The sequence below is a fragment of the Mchenga conophoros genome, linkage group LG3 (assembly GCF_057382185.1).
Source record: "Mchenga conophoros isolate Kocher_MC1m ecotype Shallow Benthic linkage group LG3, M_conophoros_male_GT1.1, whole genome shotgun sequence".
NCBI classification, from domain to species: Eukaryota; Metazoa; Chordata; class Actinopteri; order Cichliformes; family Cichlidae; genus Mchenga; species Mchenga conophoros.
In genome coordinates this window covers 38,223,885-38,246,362 of record NC_140528.1, presented here as the reverse complement: position 1 = coordinate 38,246,362, position 22,478 = coordinate 38,223,885, and the positions used below count along the sequence as shown (strand labels likewise).

At 41.5% G+C, this 22,478-nt stretch overlaps 1 protein-coding gene and 1 long non-coding RNA gene across 2 annotated transcripts in view; both read left to right on the top strand.

Annotated features, from left to right (window-relative positions):
• LOC146578510 (hemicentin-2-like) overlaps window positions 1-22,478 on the top strand; it is an 871,231-nt gene that overhangs the window by 346,505 nt on the left and 502,248 nt on the right. The window lies entirely within an intron of this gene.
• Window positions 13,293-20,497, top strand: LOC146578527 (uncharacterized). The gene is made up of 2 exons (XR_014891494.1): window positions 13,293-13,558; window positions 18,477-20,497. It is a non-coding gene; the product is annotated as an uncharacterized LOC146578527 (long non-coding RNA).

The window sequence follows — 22,478 nt, the reverse complement described above, 5'->3', positions numbered from 1 at the left end:
GTATCATTCGTGGACTACAGGAGGAATGCTGACCCACATCCACCCATCCACATTAAGGGGATGGCTGTGGAGCGTGTGAGCAGCTTCAAGTTCCTGGGAGTCCACATCTCCGAGGATCTCACCTGGACGACCAACTGCTCCAAGCTGGTCAAGAAGGCTCACCAGCGCCTCTTCTTCTTGAGGACTCTGAGGAAGAACCACCTGTCCTCAGACATCCTGGTGAACTTCTATCGCTGCACCATCGAGAGCATCCTGACCAACTGTATAACAGTCTGGTATGGGAACTGCTCTGCCTCAGACCGGAAGGCGTTGCAGAGGGTCGTGAAAACTGCCCAGCGCATCGCCGGAGCACCACTTCCTGCCATAAAAGACATCTACAGGAAGCGGTGTCTGAAAAGGGCTGGGAAAATCATCAAAGACCCCAGTCACCCATCACATGGACTCTTCACCCTCCTGCCCTCTGGGAGGCGCTACAGGAGCCTCCGGACTAAGACCACCAGGTACCGGAACAGCTTCTTCCCCACAGCTGTCAGACTCCTGAACTCTGCCTCCTGACATCTGACCCACGTTAACACATGGACTGAACATACACACACACAATGGACAACTGTACCCTCAAACACACAATAATAACATGGAGTGAACCACTACTCACAACCACTAGCACTTTATATAGCCTCTGTAGAAATTATATCTCACTTATCTTAACTGCACTACTGTATAGCTCTGTGTAAATAATCATTCTGTACATTCGATAATTTTTAACCCTACAACTGTTTGCAGCTTGCATAGTTCCCATTTCTGTATAGCTGTATATCTCAGATTTCTGTAAAGTTGTTTATTTCATATTCTGTATAGTTTTTCATATTTATATCCTGTTCATAGCCTGTACATAGCTTGTACTCACTACAGCCTGTACATACTTAGTTATAGAATATTCACAACATACTTCATACCGTGTACATTATAACATACCATAATAGACCCATTTCTGTAATATACTCACATATCTATAAAGTTGAATTCTATTCATTCGTGGCGCAACATATCCCAGAATTCATAGCGCAGCCTTTACTGTGGCTAATAAAAAAAAGGCAGATGGCAGAAGCGTGGTGGCTGAAGAGTAAACTTTCGAGTATTGAATTTTTCAACCTCATCAGTTAATGCTGTCCATGCAGATATTATAGATTTGTAAATGATTAGCTAACAATCTTGTCAACACAAAGTTCTTTATTGACAGGCAGTGGGGAGAGGGGACACCTGGGCAGTGTATTTACTGCATATAATGTGTTATCAACCTTTTCATCTTTTCTCATTACCCACAGCTGCCTCCACTTCTGTTGGGCTTAGGCTACTCACTAGGGCTGGGTATCATCACTGATTTCTATAATTGATTTGATTAAATTCAATTTTGACTCAGTAAGTGTTTCAAAGTAACTGAGGATAAAACACAAAACAACAGCAAGCTAATCATTTTTCAATTTGGCATAATTTTAAAAAAAAAAGTATTAAGCAGAAAAAATATAGCTTTCTTTAGGCCGGAGAGGAACAAAAGCTGCAGCTCAGAATCAGTTAGATGTTGACTTTCTGCCCCGACGGCGTGTCCGTGTTCATGTCGCCGGGTGAGAAACACGACATGTCACTGATGCATTGGGTCCGCGCTTTGTGTTCATGTCTTTGTGTGGAATCTGTTCACTTGCTCTCATTTATTGTTTGTTTGGTGGTCATTGTAATAGTTTTGTGAGTGCCTGGCGTTTCTGGCAAAATACATAGAATAAATGACTGAATGAATAAATGGAGCTGCTGCAGAAAAAGCACGATCTCCTCTAAGTTTATGCTCAGTCCTGGGTACATTCAGGAACAGCTGATCAGCTGATCTGAGAGACGTGGGCGCTTCATAGATACAGAGAAAAACCCAACAATCATATGACCCCCTATGAGCAAGCACTTTGGCGACAGTGGGAAGGAAAAACTCCTTTTCGACAGGAAGAAACCTCCGGCAGAACCAGGCTCAGGGAGGGGCGGGGCCATCTGCTGCGACCGGTTGGGGTGAGAGAAGGAAGGCAGGATAAAAGACATGCTGTGGAAGAGAGACAGAGGTTAACAGATATGATTCAATGCAGAGAGGTCTATTAACAAATAGTGAGTGAGAAAGGTGACTGGAAAGGAAAAACTCATCATCATGGGAATCCCCGGCAGCGTACATCTATTGAAGCATAACTAAGGGAGGATTCAGGGTCACCTGGTCCAGCCCTAACTATATGCTTTAGCAAAAAGGAAAGTTTTAAGCCTAATCTTAAAAGTAGAGATAGTGTCTGTCTCCCAAATCCAAACTGGAAGCTGGTTCCACAGAAGAGAGGCCTGAACACTGAAGGCTCTGCCTCCCACCAGTGTGTGAATGTGTGTGTGAATGGGTGGATGACTGGATATGTAAAGTGCTTTGGGGTCCTTAGGGACTAGTAAAGCGCTATATAAATACAGGCCATTTACCATTTACCATTCTACTTTTAAATACTCTAGGAAAAACAAGTAGTTCTGCAGAGCGAGAGCGAAGTGCTCTAATAGGGTGATATGGTACTACAAGGTCATTAAGATAAGATGGGGCCTGATTATTTAAGACCTTGTATGTGAGGAGCAGGATTTTGAATTCAATTCTGGATTTAACAGGAAGGCAATGAAGGGAAGCCAAAACAGAAGAAATCTCTCTCTTTCTAGTCCCTGTCAGGACTCTTGCTGCAGCATTTTGGATTAGTTGAAGGCTTTTCAGTGAGTTTTTTGGACATCCTTATAATAATGAATTCTAGTAGTCCAGCCTGGAAGTAATAAATGCATGAACTAGTTTTTCAGCATCACTCTGAGACAGGATATTTCTAATTTTAGAGATGTTGCGCAAATGGAAGAAAGCAGTCTTACATATTTGTTTAATATGTGCGTTGAAGGACATGTCCTGGTCAAAAGTGACTCCAAGGTTCATCACAATGTTACTGGAGGCCAAGGTAATGCCATCCAGCGTAAGAATCTGTGTTGTGGCCATTTTTGTTGAATGCTTTTGGAAAGTGATTGGTTTATTAGTTTATGGACCCTCCCATTAATTAAGAGATTAAGAGCACCCGGGATGGGTGTGGTAAAGAGGTTTTTGTTTTGTTTGCCAAATGTCAGATGGGAGGACGGGAGAGTTAAAAAATGATTTTTTGACCACTTTTGAATTGTTAAAGAAAATTAAGTTAACTTTCGTTTAAGTTTTAAGAAGTTATTTGGCTGATTTCTGTTTGTATTTTTTTTTCCTGAAATAAACGGCATATGATTTTTAAACAATGAGTCAGAAGTGCGTTCCAAAACAAACCTCCCGTTGCTGAGCTGCAACATGAAACATTTGTATTAAACAATTATCTTTTGGACCTTGTGAAACGAATTTTCTGGTTAAAATGGAGGAACAAGAAAGAGAGCTTTTTAATTTAATTAAAAAACGCAGAGCGAAGCTTGGCGTTCTGACAAGAAAACGAAATGACATTAATGCTCTCATTGATGCTGGAGAATCAAAAGCCTCCATAGATGAACACATGAGAACATTTAATGATTATTTGGGAGAGTTTATGGACTCACAGACTTCAGTTCAAAAATTGCTGAATGATGATGAAAAAGAAACAGATCACAGCGATTGGTATGAACCTAAGCTGATCAGTTTTAAAGACTTTCTGCATGAAATCGACACTTGGTGAACTGCAGACCCTGATCCACAAAAGGATGAAGTTGCAGCCTCTAATGTTGAATCAAAGGTAGCATCTCATGACAGTGACATTGCGCCGCATGATAGTGTCTCACAAGTAGCGCAAGAAGCGAGCGACATGATTTCTGAACGAGTTGCTAAACCTGGCAGCAAGGGCTCTAGTAAAGCGCCCAGTAATGTTACTGCAGCCTTAAGTTTAAGGAGTAAAAGCTCGCGTGCGGCTTCAATTGCGCTGATGGAAGCTGAAGTGGAAAGAGCTGCTTTAAAAGCGGAGGTGGACGCACTGCAAGAAAAACATGCACTCGAACTGGAAGAAGTTCAATTAAAAGCAAGAAAAGAAGCATTGGCTCTAAGAACTAAGTTGATTAAGGCTGATGCAAAAAGGCAAATTCTCACCTCTGCTCAGGATCGGCAGAGCCTTGCATCCAGGGCTGAGGTTGAATCAGAAGGCGGGATTACAGCGCCTTCTGGAACATCTACAGAGTTCATACCTGCTGCTACAGCTCGAAAGGCTCCAAGACCAAAGAAAACCCCTTTAGTTCATTCTCCTTTGCCAATGCCCCTAGAGACACATGTGCCTGCTGGGGTCAAACCAGAAGGGGAGAGCCCAAGGCCAATCTCTTCACAGGTTGATGTTCACAGCAGTGCCCTAATAGAGATTATGACAAAGCAAAATGAAATTACTCAGATGCTTGTAAACCAACAGAGGTTGTCACTGCTTCCAGCTATAGACATTCCTGTTTTTGGTGGTGATCCTTTGCGTTTTAGATCCTTTCTTAAGGCTTTTGAACAAGAAATAGAGACTAAAACTGATAATATGCAGGATAGGCTTTATTATTTAGAACAGTTTACTACAGGACAGCCCAGAATTTTAGTGAGAAGTTGTATGCACATGAGTCCACAGACAGCTTATGTTGAGGCAAAAAGGCAGCTTGAGTGGAACTTTGGTAACAGAGCAAAGATAACGTCTGCATTTATAGACAAGGCTCTTAACTGGTCAGTTTTAAAGTCTGATGATGCTTCAGCATTACGTGCTTACACATTCTTTCTAAGAAGCTGCTTCAACACAATGGATGAAGCTGGGTTTCTTGATGAGCTGGAAAATTCAACCAATATGAGGATTCTTGTTTCAAAGTTGCCTTTTAGACTTCGTGATAAATGGCGACTAATAATCGTTGATATAACAGAAAAGTGCGATCGCAGAGCAGGGTTTAAAGATCTTCTTGATTTTCTTGAAAAGCAAACAAGAGCTGCATTAGATCCTGTTTTTGGAGAGAGTCAAAACACAAAAGAAAAGATAGCTTCAAAACCATCAAAGACACCGCTTAAAACTAAAAGCAGTAGCTTTGCTACTTCTGTAGCTGTAGTTTCAGAACAGATCAATGACAAACTCAAACCGGAACGGATTCAGATAAGCCATGAAGATAAAGGGTTAGATCAAACTCGGTGCTTGTTTTGTGACCAAACTCATTTTTTGGACGTATGTGACTTATTCAAACTAAAGGCCAACAAAGAAAAGGTGACATTCCTTAAGAGTAAAGGTTTATGCTTTGGTTGCTTACAGAGAGGCCACATGAGTAAAGCTTGTCCACATCGTTTGACGTGCCACACCTGTAACAAAAATCACCCTACTGTTCTCCACATAGACTCAAATGAACGGCAGTGGCAAGCAGCTAAAGCTGAATTTAAGGAATCATCAGTCTCAAATGCTCTTGTTTCTTTGAACTTTGGTAGCTATACTGGGGCCGGGGCTAATGAATGTGCCTTGTCAGTTGTTCCAGTAAAAGTGAAGTTGGAAAATGGGACGAAGGTTGCGGAGACGTACGCCTTTCTTGATCCCGGCAGCTCTGCAACGTTTTGCACTGAGGCGTTGATGATGCAGTTAAATGCATCTGGAAAAAAAGTGGAAATCATGTTAAAGACTATGGGTCAGGAAAGGCCAGTGAGTAGCTATAAACTTTTTGGTATGGAAGTAGCTGCTTTGAAACAGAATGAGTATTTGAGGTTGCCTGATGTGTACACTCAAAAGTTTATTCCTGTCACTAAAGAAAATATCCCTAAAGAAGAAAACTTAAGAAAATGGCCTTACTTAAAGGAGGTTGAGTTGACACCGATAAATGCTGGCATTGGGCTGCTTATTGGTGTGAATTCTCCCAAAGCGCTGGAACCTTGGAGAATCATTAACAGTGAGGGTAATGGACCCTATGCTGTGCTAACTCGTCTCGGTTGGGTTGTCAATGGGCCACTCAGTCAGGGTAGTGAACGGGATGAGCATGATGCTAGTTTTGTCCAGGTAAACCGCATTTCTATAAGTAGTTTAGAGGAAATGCTGGTTAAGCAGTATAATCAAGATTTTGTGGAGAACCAGTGTAATGAGCGTGCAGAAATGTCTGTAGAAGATAAACAGTTCATGAACATAATGTCAGAGTCAGCTGTACTTAAGGATGGCCATTATTACTTGAAATTACCCTTTCGTAAACCTGAAGTAAGAATGCCAAACAACAAGCAGGTGGCTCAGCAGAGGGCGCAATATCTGCTAAAACGGTTTCAGAAGGATCAGTTATTCTTTGAAGAATACAAAGAATTCATGCACAATGTTAGTATGGAGGGACATTCAGAAATCATACCACAAGAACAGTTGAAGAATGAGGAAGGAAAGGTGTGGTATATACCTCATCATGGGGTCTACCACCCCCGCAAGAAAACACTGCGTGTTGTGTATGATTGTGCTTCAACATTTTCTGGAACATCACTGAACAAAGAGCTATTACAAGGCCCAGATCTGACTAGCACTTTATTAGGTGTGCTGATTCGCTTTCGGCAGGGTCCAATAGCACTTATGACAGACATTAAAGGGATGTTTCATCAGGTCAGAGTAGCTGAGGAACACGTAAACTTTTTACGTTTTCTCTGGTGGCCCGATGGTGACATCACAAAACAGCTGGTGGAACATAGAATGCTGGTCCACATTTTTGGTGCAGTATCCTCCCCCAGCTGTGCCACCTATGCACTACTAAAGACTGCTGATGACAACCAACATCTGTACCCAGAGGAGGTTATACATACAATCAGGCATAGTTTTTATGTAGATGACTGTCTTAAATCTGCTCAGTCTGTTGAGCAGGCCATCTCACTTTATCAGCAGCTTACTGAGGTGTGTGCCAAGGGGGGATTTAAGCTCAATAAGTGGGTATGTAGTGATCGCTCTGTCCTCTGTCAGATCCCGGAGGAAAATAGAGCCACAGGTGTAAAGATGCTGGACCTTAGTCGGGATCAGCTACCCACAGAAAGAGCTCTCGGTGTGCAATGGGATATTGAACGTGATGTTTTCACATTCAGTATTGTGAACAAGAACAAACCACTTACAAGACGTGGTATTCTGTCCAATGTCAGCTCCATTTATGACCCTTTGGGTTTCTTAGCTCCAGTCATTCTGCCTGCAAAACAAATTCTGCAACATCTATGTAAACTGAGGTTTGGCTGGGATGAGACAATACCAGCAGAAATGGCACAAACCTGGCAAAAATGGGTTGAGGATTTAGTTCTTCTTAACAAGTTTAGTATTGGTAGATGTGTCACACCCAAAGGATTTGGGGAGATAGAAAGTGCACAGCTGCATCACTTTTGCGATGCCAGTGAAACTGGATATGGTGCCGTATCATATCTTAGGCTATCTAATGGCAAGCAGGAAGTGTGTGTTTCCTTTATTATTGGTAAAGCAAGGGTGGCGCCGTTAAAACAAGTCACCATCCCACGTCTTGAGCTGGCTGCTGCAGTTTTAGCTGTGCGCTTAGACAAAATGCTATCAGTTGAACTTAATCTTAATCTGAGTGAGTCAGTCTTTTGGTCTGACAGCACAACTGTGCTACAGTACATTGCAAACACAACCATACGGTTCAAAACGTATGTAGCTAATAGAGTTTCCACCATTCATGCTTTGACAAAAGTTGAGCAGTGGAGGTACATCAGTTCAAAGCTGAATCCAGCCGATGCAGCCACAAGAGGAATGACAGTTGGCTGTTTCCTGAAATCGTCCACCTGGATCAGTGGTCCAGAATTTCTCAGTAAACCTGTTGGTCACTGGCCTGTAGGCATGAATTGTGTATCTGTCCATTTGGAAGCTGACCCAGAAATAAAAGGGGAGGGCCTGATGTGTGCAGCTGTGCTGAAAGAAGATGTGTGTCCCACTACTAAGCTGCTGTTGTACTTCTCCAGCTGGACAAAATTAAAAAGGTGTGTGGCATGGATCCTGAAAGTAAAAGAAAGACTTAAACTGCAAACAAGGAAAAGACAGAAGTTGCTGGGCACGCACTGTGGAAGTCAAATATGTGTTAAGCAAGAGGATAAATGGAACACTCTGCTCAAAACTGAGGATTTGTCCAAGGCTGAGGAAGCTATAGTGAGCTTTGTGCAGAGAAAACATTTTGCTGATGAAATGACTGCCCTAAACTCTGGCACTGTAAGTAAGTCAAGTCATCTGTATAAGCTTGATCCTGTAGTTGCTAATGGTGTCTTGAGAGTGGGTGGAAGACTGAGCAAAGCGGATTTACCTGAGGAAACAAGACATCCTGCAATTTTGCCAAAAGAAAACAATGTTTCAAAGCTTATTCTTCAGCATATTCACGAAAAGATTGGTCACAGAGGAAGAAATCACATGCTTTCAACCCTTCGCCGTCAATACTGGATCCCTCATGCTAATTCAGCAGCTAGAAAAATAATCAGAGATTGCATAGTGTGTCAAAGACGACGGCAAAAGCCAGGTGAGCAGAAAATGTCTGATCTTCCTATTGACAGAATCTCAGCTGATCTTCCACCATTTACTTATGTTGGTGTTGATTATTTTGGACCAATAGAAGTAAAGAGAGGCAGGAGTCTTGTTAAGAGATATGGAGTTCTCTTCACATGCCTAACCTGTCGTGCAGTCCACCTTGAGGTGGCACATTCTCTTGATACAGGCTCCTGCATTAATGCCATCAGGAGATTCATCTGCCGCAGAGGACAGGTCAAAGAAATCCGGTCAGACAATGGAACCAACTTTGTCAGCTCAAATCGTGAGTTAAAACAAGCTATGTTAGAGCTAAACCAAAGTAAAATCCAAAAAGGTTTAGCACAGGATGGCATAAAGTGGACCTTTAACCCGCCCTATGGGGCCCATCATGGTGGCGTATGGGAGCGCTTGGTGCAAGAAATAAAGAGAATATTATACTCTATCACAAACCAGCAAGTACTAGATGATGAAACCTTGCATACAGTTTTTTGTGAAGTGGAGGCTATACTGAATGACCGCCCAATCACACCTTCTTCTGACGATCCCAATGATGTAGAAGCTCTTACTCCAAATCACTTGCTCCAGTTAAAAGGCAAACCTGTGCTGCCACCAGGTTTATTTAAAAAAGAGGATCTGTATCTGCGAAGACGATGGAAACAAGCCCAGTATATTGCGGATCTATTCTGGAAAAGGTGGGTGAAAGAATACCTTCCTATGTTGCAGGAACGACAGAAATGGAACAAGATTCATAGGAACTTTTGCATTGGTGATGTTGTGCTTGTTGTTGATGGAGCTGCACCAAGAAATTCTTGGCCCATTGGCCGCATCACTGAAACCATGGCCGATGCACACGGAGTAGTTCGCCGTGTTAGAGTTAAGACACGAACAAATGAGCTGGAGAGGCCAATCAACAAAATATGTCTCCTGGTGGAGGCCATCTAGAGGAAACAATGAATGTTTGCCTCCAACTGAGCCAAGTTCTGGAACCTCTGGCTCTACATTTACACTGACACTCACTTTGCCCTACACTCCATTATACAACATACACCTTTTTTGAATACACACAAAGCAAACACATGAACATCAGAGACTTGAAATCATAGAACATTGACCTTTCCTTTTGTTTGTTTTTTAAGAAGACCTATACGGATGGACTGCTGAAGAAAATTGTTGGTATTGCATTTGGTGATGGCCACTTAGAAAGAATTAATTCATGTTACACAGGAATTAGGGGCCGGAATGTTGTGGCCATTTTTGTTGAATGCTTTTGGAAAGTGATTGGTTTATTAGTTTATGGACCCTCCCATTAATTAAGAGATTAAGAGCACCCGGGATGGGTGTGGTAAAGAGGTTTTTGTTTTGTTTGCCAAATGTCAGATGGGAGGACGGGAGGGTTAAAAAATGATTTTTTGACCACTTTTGAATTGTTAAAGAAAATTAAGTTAACCTTCGTTTAAGTTTTAAGAAGTTATTTGGCTGATTTCTGTTTGTATTTTTTTTTTCCTGAAATAAACGGCATATGATTTTTAAACAATGAGTCAGAAGTGCGTTCCAAAACAAACCTCCCGTTGCCACCCACGGCCTTTCCTTGGATTTTTTTTGTTTGGAAAGTAAAAGGCCGCGACAATCTGGTTAGATACCATATTTCTAAGATTTTCAGGGCTGAGTACAATAACCTCAGTTTTATCTGAATTAAGAAGCAGAAAATTAGCGGCCATCCAGGTCTTTATGTCTTTAAGACATTCCTGCAGTTTAACTAATTGGTATGTGTTATCTGGCTTCATAGATAGACAGAGCTGGGTGTCATCTGCATACCAGTGAAAATGTATAGAATAGAATAATCCTTTAATTGTCCCACAAGGGGAAATTTGATATGCTATGTCTTCTAATGAAACTGCCTAAGGGAAGCATGTATAATGTAAACAGAATTGGTCCTAGCACTGAACTCTGTGGAACACCATAATTAACCTCAGTGTGTGAAGAGGACTCTCCATTTACATGTACAAATTGGAGTCTATTAGATAGATATGATACAAACCACTGCAGCGCAGTACCTGTAATACCTACAGCATGTTCTAATCGCTCTGATAGGATATTATGGTCAACAGTATCGAACGCTGCACTGAGGTCTAGCAGGACAAGCACAGAGATGAGTCCACTGTCAGAGGCTATAAGAAGATCATTTGTAACCTTCACTAAAGCTGTTTCTGTGCTGTGATGAGCTCTGAAACCTGACTGAAACTCTTCAAATAAACCATTCCTCACCAGATGATCTGTTAGCTGTTTGACAACTACTCTTTCAAGGATTTTTGATATGAAAGGAAGGTTGGAGATTGGCCTATAATTAGCTAAGATTGCTGGGTCTAGAGATGGCTTTTTGAGTAAAGGTTTAACTACAGCCAGCTTGAAGGCCTGTGGTACATAGCTGATTATTAGAGATAGGTTGATCATATTTAAGATCGAATAATTAATTTACCAGCTGGAGAACCAAAGGTCCAACTGTAGGTAACACCTCCTATAAGAGTCGAGGAGGGACAGCATCATTTGGAGACCCTGCAGGCTTAAAACGATCAACAGTTTCCTTTAACCGTTTAAAGCCGGTCGGAGCGGGCACGCTCCGTTTTGCATAACTATTTTTAAATCTCGGTAGCACTGGAACCATGAAAGCTAGCGCAATAATTTTTTTTTGCATATGAAACCGGAGGAGTTGTACTTACATCTTATGCCATCAGCTTGTCCTCGGTCACAGTTTCCTTCCACATAAAGCTTTGCAAAAATTGCATAAAAAGCACTTGCAGCAACAAAAACATAATATTCCAGAAACAGGCTTTGCCGATCCGATCAGCTTTTCGTAACACTTCCTACGTCCATCAGCGCGAACTATCACATATGCGCCATGACCTGCCCAAAACCGGAAGTGACGTCATTTTCACAGAAATTTAGTTCTTTACCATCAGGGCCTTGTAAGCCTATACTGGTGTTTTTAAAAGTTATGTTTGACTTTATGACTTTCTGTGTCGTTTCTGGGATGCTTAGGATACATATTGCACTGCTGGAAATAGTTTATTTTGATGCATATGCTATTTATTTTTGCAAATTTGCATTATAATACTTATTTTCGGTTTTTTGGGGTTTTTTTTTGCAGTATATAAAAATTGGTGAATATCAAAAATAAAACTATGAAGACACTCATAGTCTTCATAGACAACTCTGTCATTCAGCCACTAATTGGTGCTGCTCGGGTCAAAGTTGGGGCTGTATCAAGACACGAGGACTAAACCCCAATTCAACCAGACCCAGAACTGATCTGGAATTAAAACTGGACTGCAACAGTTTAAAATCAGGACTACTTAGGATTTAACCAAGACAGAACCAGAATCAGAACTAGATGATAGTAGCACTAAAAATCATCATAGACCTGCACTGCACCTTTTTTTTAATTCTACCAAAGTCCACTATTTAGATTGAGAAAAGTTTATATAATTATTTAGCCTTGTTGTGCAAACAAGCCTGCAGAACGTAATAAATATAGAATTTGAAAAATAACAAACCTAAAAAGAAACACTAGGTATGAGATACATGAGTACCTATGATACGGTGATACTTTTGGTAAACAACCATGTGATTACCATGTGTGTCTCACCTGCTCTTGTTCATCTCTCTCCCTCTCTGTTCCTCTCTCTCCCTCTTTGTTCTGACAATCAAGCCAAACACCAACATCATCAAATATACAGTTGAAACCAGATATTTACATACTCTTCAGATAGGAGAGGAGAGATGCATCAGTACAAACTGTTTCATCCTTTAAACCTAAACTCTGTGAACAGTTGACTGTTCGATGTGCTAAAGAACAGAAAACATTATTTCCCATCAGACCATGAGCAACATTCAGGCATGTAACACAGTAACACTTTTATTTTTTACATATTCAGTAGAAAGAGTTAGCTGTGTGCACTATAAAAAATTAAGAAGCGTAATTCATTTCTGCTTGGTTTCACATAAACTGTATTATTAAGGAACAATAAGTGGGGCTCACCTCAAAACAATCAGTATAAGATCTGACTGGAGAGTTTTAGGCCAGAGCCAAACTGTTGGAACTGAAATAACAACTTTGAGCGGATCAGAGACTTGTTTTGATAACATCTCCCCCTAAAACAATAAACTGTCCTCACTATCACAACCACAGCAGGAACAAGACAGGATTCTGTGGTAGATTTTGTGCAATTTGTAGTAAATTGTGCACCACAGACTTTGTAATTTACATTTGTGTCACTCATTTAAATCTTCTTCTCCTGAAAGTGAAACTCTTACAAACACATTTGTCATAACTTCAGTCACAAACTGACACTGAGTCTCTTCAGTAAATCCAGCAGCTTTTTAACATCAAAAGATGTCTTTGAGCTGCTGCAGATGTTAGTAAATCTGACCCTAAAGGTTCCTTCTTCTTTAAAATTCAAACTTTGTAATGAAAGGATATTTTTAACAGGCTGTTCTCGTTTATATGACCTCCATAAAACAACAGGGTTAAAACACATTGTGACGAAGTAAGAGTTTGTTTTGTAGTCCATCTTCTGCACAATGTAGTTTCAACGGGCGGACATCCGGTGTCACATCGCTCCTCTCTTTCCCTGAGTCCTTAGCAAATCTCCTTCCCACGATTTTCATCGAGGCCAAGGAAAAGAATTTAGGAAAAGGAGATAGGCGCTACTTTTGAAATAACACCCCACGTGGTTACCTTGTGACGCTGAGTCACGTGACCTCGCAGCAACAAATCACAGCAGAGCCGGAAAAGGGGGCGGAGCAAAGTGTCTGTGCAGGAGAGGAGTCGAGCAGAGAGAGCTGCTTTTTTATGAAACGGGAGTAAAGTAGTGAACTTACAGAAACATATACCACTACCAATGTTTGGATCGATGTCTGCATCGATCTGCACACCCTTGTGTCCTGGATTGTAGCTGTAATCAACGGGAACCACGTGGGTCTCTGCTCCCTGATCTGTTTCCTGTGTTTGGAAAGAGTTCCAGCTTCATCACGGAGTTTCTCTCGGTTTGTGGGCTCATCTAAAGGTAAGCACCGAGCTAACTTTAATGCGGGTTCAGTTTATGTTGAGTTTAGCTCTTTTCAGAATAATAGATTGCTTGGGATACACTGGAGTTAGACACACTGTAGAGTTTGTGATTGCTTGCAACATTATGAAATGGCGGTTGCTAGGGGGTAAGAATACATATAGAAAAATAGTCTTGGAGTATGAACAAAAGGATGGAGTGCAGGGCAGGAGAACAGCCAACCCCAGGACAGGAAGCCACAGTTACAAGCCTGGGGGAGGGAAATCAGCCGTTAGAATAGGATTTCATAGGATAATCTCCAGATGCATCTGTATTTTATTGTCTTCCAGCGCAAATAAAGACGTCTGATAAAATAAAGACACTGTTTAGTCTTAATGTTTATTACGTATTATACACAAATGCAATAAGCAGCAGGTGCTATAGGCATCTGGAAGCACCTGTATATACAATTCTAACATGTGATTACTAGGACTCCCAGGCTTCTACCGTTCTACCTTTAAAAGCTAAGCTTTAGCTTCAGCCAAGTGGAAGCTAAATTGGCTAGTCATTCATATCGTTAGCTTCATAGCATAATTGCCTAAGTCATTTGACTAAGTCAATGACTTAGGCACTTATGCTATGAAGCTAACGATATGTAAATTAGGTTGTTACCTAGGAATTCTGGAGGGAGGGGAGTGGGTGTGTGTGAATGAGGGGGTGGGGGAGCTGCTAAAAGCTGTGAACTTCCTTTTGTGTTTCATCTTGAAGCATTCTCAATCATCAAGAATGGACTATTCAACATGCACAACAAACGGAGCATGTTCATTGGTTCATGGACCTCCCTGAACTAATGGCATTTATTGCAATTGTCATCTTGCGGGGGGTTTACAGGGTTCCATCTGTAAATGACTGCTGGTCAGCAAACCTGGGAAACACACAGATAATTGGAACTATGGCACGAAGCCGCTTCCAAGATATGATGCAACACCTACGCTTTGATGACAAGGGGATGACCACCCGCTGTGATCGAGCAAAGACTGATAAGTTCAGTCTGATAAGAACCAGATATTTATGTATTCTTCAGATAAAAACAGATACACTTTTTAATTGTAACATCAAATCAGACTAAATTTCTTTAGATTGATGAATATAAAAAAACACATTTGTTAACTTTAAGAGTAAAGACAGAAACTATCTGTATTTCTTAATTGCAAATGGCACCAAATTGTATTCAAAATTGAGCCACACTTATGGAGCTCCACAATCCTTTTCCTGGTGTTTTGGTTGACATCTCTTGATTTTCCCATGTCAAAGAAACAGGCTCTGTGTTTTGCCTTATATGCATCCACAGCTGTGCCACCAATTTACTCACATGGACTCTACTAACCTATCAGAAGCTTCTTCAGCTCAGAATGGAATCGTCTGCAGTTTTCTTATTAATTAACAATAAACTTAGTGTATATGTACTCCTAAATTTGATGAAAGTGATAAAAATAGAAGCTCTGTCTCTCTTTATTCTGACATTTAATTAATTCAAAATATATTTCAATATTTATTTATCCAAAACAAAACAAGTTTACTCTAAATTGATGTTGTACAGTAAAAAAATGTTCTTCTGTTTTCCACAAAGTGTATGTAAATATCTGGTTTAAACTGTGAATATACTGCTGTGTATTGAAGTTCCTCTTGTTTTGCATAGATATACTGAACAACATACAAAGCATAATATATAAAATAACATCTACCAGAGTTTTTTCTTTGAAAGAAGCCCCTTATATCCATTCTTATATTTCAGTACATAACTGAAACCGATTTATTTAGCCGTGGAGGGTAACAACTGAAAAAATGAAATAAACACACATGTAAGCTAAGACTCTCTAAAGAAACAGCATTGTTGTTGATCGTCTTTTCATTTCGCCATTTGTTGATTCACTTGAAGAGCAAGTAACGTAATATGGGTCAAGCGATCAGTTTGATATCAATCTTTCGTGATACACCGTCATATTTACATTATTTGTACAGTACGAATGATTTGCTTTGGTACCTGGTTGAACTTTAGTTCTCCTCTGTCTGGTTGGCTGCGTTTCTCCATCAGCTCACTCACATCACAGGCTGCAGCTCCCCCCGCCCCCTCGCTTAGTCGCTTAGTGTCTGAGCTCAGATCGTACCAATATTAGGAGGATTTATGCACAGTCGTAAATTCCCACAGTGTGGGCTATGTGCTTCGAATATTGTGTGACATAAATAAATAATAAAGCTAAAGACATAAATAAAGCTAAAATACAAAGGTTTGGACACCGGTTTGTAGGGATGGGTATCGAAAACCAGTTCTTGTTGAGAACCGGGTTCCCACTGTTTCAATTCCTTGGAATTGTTTGCCATTTTTGCAAACGATTCCCTTATCGATTCCAGTCGCCCCGAATGACGTCACCACGTTGCGGAGCGTCATTTACCTGGCAGGAAACACGGCGCGTAAGCGGCTCAAACGCTCAAAAGTTTGGTTATACTTTATGAGAACAGATGACAACAGGGAAACTTGCAGTACTTGAAAAGTAGATATTTCATTTAAGGGAGGAAACACTGCAAATATGCAAAAGCATTTGCTCACAAAACACGCGATGACCTTAAATGAATGTCGTGTTTTTAATTCCGCTCCGGACTCGTGAATCTCAACCCAGCAGCAGCAGTAACGTTTGCACATCCTCTTCCGTTAATGCGGCAGGTAAATAATCAACTAACAGTGCATATTACACTCAACAAAAATATAAACGCAACACCTTTGTTACTGCTCCCATTCCCCATGGGATGGACATAGAGACCTAAAATTCATTCCAGATACACAATATAACCATCCCTCCCAAACAGTGGTCACAAATCAGTCCAAATGTGTGGTAGTGGGCACATCTGCTATATTGAGATAATCCATCCCACCTCACAGGTGTGCCACATCAGGATGCTGATCTGACATCATGAGTAGTGCACAGGTGTACCTCAGACTGCCCACAACAAAAGGCCACCCTGGAATGTGCAGTTTTGTCTCACAGCAAAATGCCACAGATGCCACAAGCAATGAGGGAGCGTGCAATTGGCATGCTGACAGCAGGAATGTCAACCAGATCTGTCGCCCGTGCATTGAATGTTCATTTCTCAACCATAAGCAGTCTCCACAGGCGTTTCAGAGAATATGGCAGCACATCTAACCGGCCTCACAACCGCAGACCTCGTGTAACCACACCAGCCCAGGACCTCCACATTCAGCAGGTTCACCTCCAAGATCGTCTGCGACCAGCCACCCAGACAGCTGCTGGAACAATTGGTTTGCACAACCAAACAATTTCTGCACAAACTGTCAGAAACCGTCTCAGGGACGCTCAACTGCATGCCCGTTGTCCTCATCGGGGTCTTGACCTGACTCCAGCTCGTCACCGTAACAGACTTGTGTGGGCAAATGCTCACATTCGATGGCGTCTGGCACGTTGGAGAGGTGTGCGCTTCACGGATGAATCATGGTTCACATTGTTCAGGGCAGATAGCAGCTGAGAATGTCCCAGTTCTTGCATGGCCAGCATACTCACCGGACATGTCACCCATTGAGCATGTTCGGGATGTGCTTGACCGGCGTATACGACAGCGTGTACCAGTTCCCACGAATATCCAACAACCTCGCACAGCCATTGAAGTGGAGTGGACCAACATTCCACAATTGACAATCTGATAGACTCCATGCGACGATGTGTTGCACTGCATGAGGCAAATGGTGGTCACACCAGATACTGACCGGTTCTGGGTCCCCAGACCCCCAATAGCGCAAAAAACTGCACATTCCAGGGTGGCCTTTTGTTGTGGGCAGTCTGAGGTACACCTGTGCACTACTCATGATGTCAGATCAGCATCCTGATGTGGCACACCTGTGAGGTGGGATGGATTATCTCAATATAGCAGATGTGCCCACTACCACACATTTGGATTGATTTGTGACCACTGTTTGGGGGGGATGGTTATATTGTGTATCTGGAATGAATTTTAGGTCTCTACGTCCATCCCATGGGGAATGGGAGCAGTAACAAAGGTGTTGCGTTTATATATTTGTTGAGTGTATGTTAGCGCGATCTGTCTTATTACAAAACCTGACATTACTGTGCATTTAGGTGATCATGATGAGAGAGACAGAGTCTGTCTGGCTCAGATGCTGGCAGTTCTTGCTGCAGTCTACCGGTAGCGTCTCCTTTCAGGCCAGGATAGACTAATGTCCCTACCGGTTTGCATGTTTCCCTACTGTAGGGGTCTCTGCAAGCATACTCTGAGAGGGTACAAGATGACAACTTTGGAATTCTACTAGAAACAGTCGATCATATTTGTTTGTCAAAGCTGAATTCAGGGCAAACTACGCTAAATTAGCATTTTTAGCTAACACCTACAATAAGATTAAAGGTACTGTATGGCTATCATTTGTTAACATGACGCTTGTTCCTATACATGTAATACATTTATTAGTAACCTGAGAGTTTATCCGCTGGTCATTCGACATGACAAATGACTTCTGAAGTCTTAATTCAGCTCAAGATGCTGTAGGTCTGCTAGCAAAACGTAGTTCTATTAATCTGCACTCGACTACTCTTGAACCGGAACCGGATTTAAGTCCCAAAAAACTGAATTTTGGAACTGAAATTGAATTGTAGAACTGAAACTGAATGGTGAGAAGTGAATCTGAAATTATTCGAAAGCTGAATTTTTAAAGGATAAAATGCGGTTTCAAAGAAAATTAATTCGTTTTCAAAATATAAAATTAAATTTCAATTTAGTGATGATCATTTTCAAACCAATAAATTGAATTTCAAATTAGGATAATTCATGTTCAGTATTTTAAAGCATTTATTCAAGTTACAATTCAGATTCAATCTGAGCAATTCAAATTCAAATTTAACTTATTCATATTCAGGTTCTGATGGCACAGATTTCTGCCCATAGAGGCTTCATTCAAGAAACACCAGGAAGACTGAAGCTCATGGCATTGATCAAGCGGAACTCATCATCTTCACCAGCAGCTCCCTCACTGGGAAATCTTCAGTACTCCTCATCTTCATGAACACTGTGATGGAGACTTTTGGTTTGTGTAACGTGTAACGTCATAAATACTCGGATACTCTCCAGAGTCTCCGGACATTTACAGATCAGCAGCTCTTTGAAACACCAAACAGGGCTATGTTAATGCTGATATATAGTGACACAGTTACATGGGTGATTAATCCTTTTGACTTTTTGTCTTTGACTTCATCAATAAAACAGCTGCAGCTTTCACTGACAGCACATGTGGTACTTTAACCTTTGTACTGTTTTCATCAGTTAATTTTGCAGTTAACATGTGAACATGTTGGATGATCTGTCTGCTGTCATTGACTGGTGCTGAGGTCTGAACCTGAGGGCAGCTCCTGTAATCGCAAAGAGAACAGAACCAACGCAAACTGAATTATAAAGTCTATCTCTTAAATCTGAAATAAAGCTGATCCTTCTCTCCTCACACGCTCAGGATCTGAAGTTCTTCTCTTACATTTTTTCAGTTCTACAGTTTAATCCATAGTTACAGATTAATGAGGAGTTACTGAGGTACAAGCTTAAAAAAATAAAATAAAGTTGGTGTTACTGTCTTTACACATGTGGAGACTGAATGCACATATTTAATAATCAGCTCTGCGCAGGAGCTGAATCAGAGTGCAGCCTGTTGCTTTTACAGTATAACACTTGTAATGAAAGTACAGTAACGATAATTAGTGACAGAGCAGCCCGGGACGGCAAATTTGCTCAAACTATATAAAAGGTAGTCCCACTCCACCCGGTGGAATGGCCTTCTCAGCATCAAGTGACAGTAGGGCTTCAGGTGTAATCCTTTGAGGGAAGGTCATGAATTATGCTTAAGATGCGTCTAATGTTGAAGAAAGAGTGTCTGCCCTTGATAAAGCCGGTTTGGTCTGTGGAGATGATTGTTAGTAACACGACCTCTAAGCGCTGTGAAAAAATCTTTGCAAGAATTTTTGCATTGGTGTTTAGCAGTGAAATCGTCCAGTATGAGCTACATTGGAGAGGGTCTTTGTTCTTTTTAAGAATGAGTGGAAAAAAACCCTTCTCTCATAGTTGGAGGGAGAGTGCCAGATGAATAGGACTCCAAAAAGACTGACAGCAGAAGTGGTGCAAGTTCGTTAGAAAATGTCTTTAAAAATCCATCTGGTCCAGGGGACTTGCCACTTTGCATTCCACCAATCGCCATCATGACCTCCTGGATAGAGAGGTCCCTTTCGAGTTCAGTAACCAGTTTTGGGTCAACTGTGGTTATACTGAGGTAACTAAGGAAACTGTCCATAGCAGACTCATCTTGGCGTGATTCTGCGGTATATAAATAAGAGTAAAATTGTTGGAAGCAGGAGTTGATTTCTGCGTGGTCTGTATGCTTTAGGCCCTGTTCATCAGCTATTTCAGAGATGAACTGTTTGGATGACTTTTGACGTATTTGATGTGCTAAGACACTGCCAATTCCCTCCTCATAGAAAGTACGTCTAGACTTTAGGATAGGTTGCTCCACTTGCTTTGTTGAAAAAAGATCAAATTTCATTTTGAGGGTCTGACGTTCTTTAAGGGTGCTTTCCGATGGTGAGTGACTGTAGTTTATATCTAACCGCAAAATATCATATAATAGCTGTTTCAAGTGCTCAGTGTCAGCTTCTTTTCTTGCTGCTGAAAATGAGATAATTTGACCCCGAAGATAGGCTTTCAGTGACTCCCATATGACTGAAAAAGACATCCCAGGGGTCTGGTTTGGTTCAAGAAAGTCTCTAATCTCAGATTTTCTAAAATTCATGAATGCTTCATTAGAGAGTAAAAGAGGATTAAAACTCCAGGGGCAGTATATGCGATTGGCACCAGGGATGTGCATTCTCATCACTAGGGGAGCATGGTCTGAAATAACAATAGATTGATAATTGCAAGTTTCAACCAGTGGAAGAGCACGTTTATCAATAAAAGAAAAAAATCTATCCGAGAGAATGTTTTGTGGACAGGAGAGTAGTAGCAGTATGCCCTTGATGAAAGGTTATGAAAACGCCAAAAGGCAACAACGCCGTGGGATTGGAAAAAGCATGTAATAATTTCTGTGGGTTTTGATTTAGGAGTATCCTTATTAGATCATTGGTCTAGGCTAGAAAGCACAGCTAAGATGAGATTGTATGTTATCATACAGTGGGGCAAAAAAGTATTTAGTCAGCCACCGATTGTGGATTGTGCAAGTTCCCCCACCTAAAATGATGACAGAGGTCAGTAATTTGCACCAGAGGTACACTTCAACTGTGAGAGACAGAATGTGAAAAAAAATCCATGAATTCACATGGTAGGATTTGTAAAGAATTTATTCCTAAATCAGGGTGGAAAATAAGTATTTGGTCACCTCAAACATGGAAAATCTCTGGCTCTCACAGACCTGTAACGTCTTCTGTAAGACGCTTTTCTGTCCCCCACTCGTTACCTGTATGAATGGCACCTGTTTGAACTCATCATCTGTATAAAAGACACCTGTCCACAGCCTCAAACAGTCAGACTCCAAACTCCGCCATGGCCAAGACCAAAGAGCTTTCGAAGGACACCAGGAAAAGTATTGTAGACCTGCACCAGACTGGGAAGAGTGAATCTACAATAGGCAAGCAGCTTGGTGTGAAAAAATCAACTGTGGGAGCAATCATCAGAAAATGGAAGGCATACAAGACCACTGATAATGTCCCACGATCTGGGGCTCCACGCAAGATCTCATCCCGTGGGGTCAAAATGATCATGAGAACGGTGAGCAAAGATCACAGAATCACACGGGGGGACCTGGTGAATGACCTGCAGAGAGCTGGGACCAAAGTAACAAAGGTCACCATCAGTAACACACTACAACGGCAGGGAATCAAATCCCGCAGTGCCAGACGTGTTCCGCTGCTGAAGCCAGTGCATGTCCAGGCCCGTCTGAAGTTTGCCAGAGAGCACATGGATGATACAGCAGAGGATTGGGAGAATGTCATGTGGTCAGATGAAACCAAAGTAGAACTTTTTGGTATAAACTCAACTCGTCGTGTTTGGAGGACGAAGAATACTGAGTTGCATCCCAAGAACACCATACCTACTGTGAAGCATGGGGGTGGAAACATCATGCTATGGGGCTGTTTTTCTGCCAAGGGGACAGGATGACTGATCCGTGTTAAGGACAGAATGAATGGGGCCATGTATCGTGAGATTTTGAGCCAAAACCTCCATCCATCAGTGAGAACTTTGAAGATGAAACGAGGCTGGGTCTTCCAACATGACAATGATCCAAAACACACCGCCCGGGCAACAAAGGAGTGGCTCCGTAAGAAGCATTTGAAAGCCCTGGAGTGGCCTAGCCAGTCTCCAGACCTCAACCCCATAGAAAATCTGTGGCGGGAGTTGAAAGTCCGTGTTGCTCGGCGACAGCCCCAAAACATCACTGCTCTCGAGAAGATCTGCATGGAGGAATAGGCCAAAATACCAGCTACTGTGTGTGCAAACCTGGTAAAGACCTATAGTAAACGTTTGACCTCTGTTATTGCCAACAAAGGTTATGTTACAAAGTATTGAGTTGTATTTTTGTTATTGACCAAATACTTATTTTCCACCCTGATTTACAAATAAATTCTTTACAAATCCTACCATGTGAATTCATGGATTTTTTTTTTTTTTCACATTCTGTCTCTCACAGTTGAAGTGTACCTCTGGTGCAAATTACTGACCTCTGTCATCATTTTAGGTGGGGGAACTTGCACAATTGGTGGCTGACTAAATACTTTTTTGCCCCACTGTATCTGTAATTTTTGAGAGTAAATTGACAAAGAAGTTTTCATCATCCCAGTTCGGAGCATAAATGCTGGCTAAAATTAGTCTGAGTCCATAAAGTTGGCCA